Genomic DNA, 2,734 nt, shown 5'->3' on the forward strand with positions numbered 1-2,734 from the left:
CTTATCCTGAGGCCAAATTACTGTCAACAGATGTCCAGATATGGCCCACATTTTGTCACTTTACATTATTAGTGTTGAATTTCCATCCTAAGTGTTAACTTTCAATATGATTTTCTATTTCTTCCCCACAGCAGTATTCTCAATGTTGACTTCACAAGCTAAACAGTTTTATCACTTACTGGATCTGGTACACACCAATGTACAACTAACTGAGAATTCAGGTAAGTGGGTATTGTTCCTCAGGTGGCAGGGAACTCAGCTATTTAGTCAACGAATGGACAAAAGGATAGGTTTCTGAGTCTTCAGAAATGGTGAACTAAGTGAACTAGTGTTGAATTAGAACATCAAAGGCCAGGATGGGTCTCAAGATTGAGTCCGGAGTACTGAATAGTTATATTGGACTCAGCACTTCTATATATTGACCCCATATATAGAATATCACAGGGATACATGCACAAGTCTTATTTAGTGTGAGAATAGAGTTTAACTAACCATGTGGAACCTTAAAACTTGCCAAAATGACTTAGATACATGTGGTGACTATATATATTTTTGGATATATTGTTTTAGGATAAGAATGGTGTATCTATCCAGAGCGTTGTTCTGTTACTGGGAACAGCTTCTCATGACTCCTTGTAGTCACAACATTGCCTACAAAAACCCACCTAAAATATCACTGGGCATGATAATCTAGGCTACTGTTTTTTAAAAAAATTTTCTGTAATTGTATTAATATATTTTAAAACTAAATGATAAATGATGCCACGAAGTAAATGAGAGATTTAAAACAAGAAAAATCCAAAGCAATATAATTTCATATTCAGTCTCTAAATTCCCTATCACATTGTCCTCCTACCCTCTGATGGTTTCTTAAACTTCACTTTCACCTATACTTCATGACTGAACAGTTAATTTCATTATTATCATGTCTTTTATAATTTTCTTGTGTGCCTATGGGCATGCTCACAAACATTCATATGTATAACCAATGAATTCACTTATACTTTATTGAAAACAAATGGAAGCAATTGGAATGGAAATTCCCTTTAACTTCCTCCACTTAATGACCTTCCCTCCTAGATATAGAATAGACCAAGGTGCCCCCCTGGCTTCTACCTAAGTCCTTTTCACCTAGATTTAACGCTCTGTTTTCTCAAGTAATTCACTCTTGAAATTTTTCTTCATCCTCATCTAATGTCAGTAGACTTTCCTTTTCAAATGTATCACCATAAGCCATATAAAAGTAATCTTAGTTCAAAAAAGATTTTAATAAAAAAATAGTAAATGTGGTTGATTTAAAACATTTATGGCATAATAATGACCAGGAAGTGAGCTTTTAAGTATCTGAATATGGATTGTGGGACAATAATGAAGAAAACACTTATGCAGAGTAAGATCTAGGTGCTGGGGTAACGGAGAAGCATTAAAGGACTTTTGATGTGGATATTCTTTTTTTGTTTTCCAGAAAGAACACTTCTGTATATGACCATGAAAAACCATAGTGCTGTCAATGAGTTCGTTCTCCTTGGACTATCTATTGACCCACATATTCAGGCTGTACTCTTTGTGATGTTCCTTCTGATTTACCTCCTCACTCTGATGGGAAATTTCTTGATGCTGCTGATGATATGGGCTGATTTTCACCTCCACACACCCATGTACTTCTTTTTGAGACAGCTCTCCTTTCTGGATCTCTGCCATTCATCCGTCACAGTCCCAAGATGCTGGAAAATCTACTTTCTGAAAGTAAAACCATCTTTGTAGAGAGCTGCCTGGCTCAGGCCTTCTTTGTGTTTACCACGGGGGCACTGAAGCCTGTCTGCTGCTGTGATGGCCTACGACCGCTACGTAGCCATCAGCTCCCTCTGCTTTACGGCAAGGTGATGAACAACCAGCTCTGTGTTGGGCTGGTATGGGGCTCCTGGGGCCTGGCCTTTGTGGATGCTCTCATCAACATCCTCCTGGCTGTCAATTTAGACTACTGTGAGGACAAACTATTCCCACTTCAGCTGCGAGCTGTCTTCCTCTTCTCCTCTGTCTTGCTCTGATACCTCCCCACAATTTCACGCTCCTGCTTTGTTCTTCTGTCTTGCATTTTTTTGGAACCTTTGTGATGATTGCTTCTTCCTATGCCCGTATTGTCTCCACTGTCCTAAGCATCAGCTCCACTTCGGGCAGAAGTAAGGCCTTCTCTACCTTGCTCCTCCCACCTCACTACTGTGATCTTGTTTTATGGCTCAGGTTTCCTCAGCTATCTGTTGCCAGCCTCAGGTTCTGCCCTGGAGATGATCTTCTCCTTGCAATACAGCGTGATCACTCCCATGCCTGAATCCTCTCATCTATAGCCTGCAGAACAAGGAGGTGAAGGCAGCTATGGGAAGAGTGTTTAGAAATACTTTCATTCTCTTCTGTAGTATACACAAAATGATTATGAAAGAGAAGTTGAACTACTGTGCTACATGATCAAACAATGGACTTTAAGGAGAGTTTCTTGATTGTCCAGGCTGCCAGATGTTACAGGGAACATAGAGCAATTATTTCCTTGGAAATGGTTCTGAAAAGGATAGAAAACTCTTGGGATGATTCAGGTTTAGTCTTATTTGGCAAAGGAGAAATGAATCAGATAGTTCCTTTTTTACAGGATTATTTTGTTAAAATGTTGATTTAATATTCATATTTTGTGAACATTTGTTGCTCGTGTTATTTCTCCTTCATGTGTCTTTGAATAATTACA

General features: G+C 38.8%; 1 pseudogene; it reads left to right on the top strand.

The window, feature by feature from the left end:
- LOC108636099 lies at window positions 1,483-2,463 on the top strand (annotated as a pseudogene).

This window comes from Capra hircus, chromosome 5 (assembly GCF_001704415.2).
Source record: "Capra hircus breed San Clemente chromosome 5, ASM170441v1, whole genome shotgun sequence".
Lineage (NCBI taxonomy): Eukaryota > Metazoa > Chordata > Mammalia > Artiodactyla > Bovidae > Capra > Capra hircus.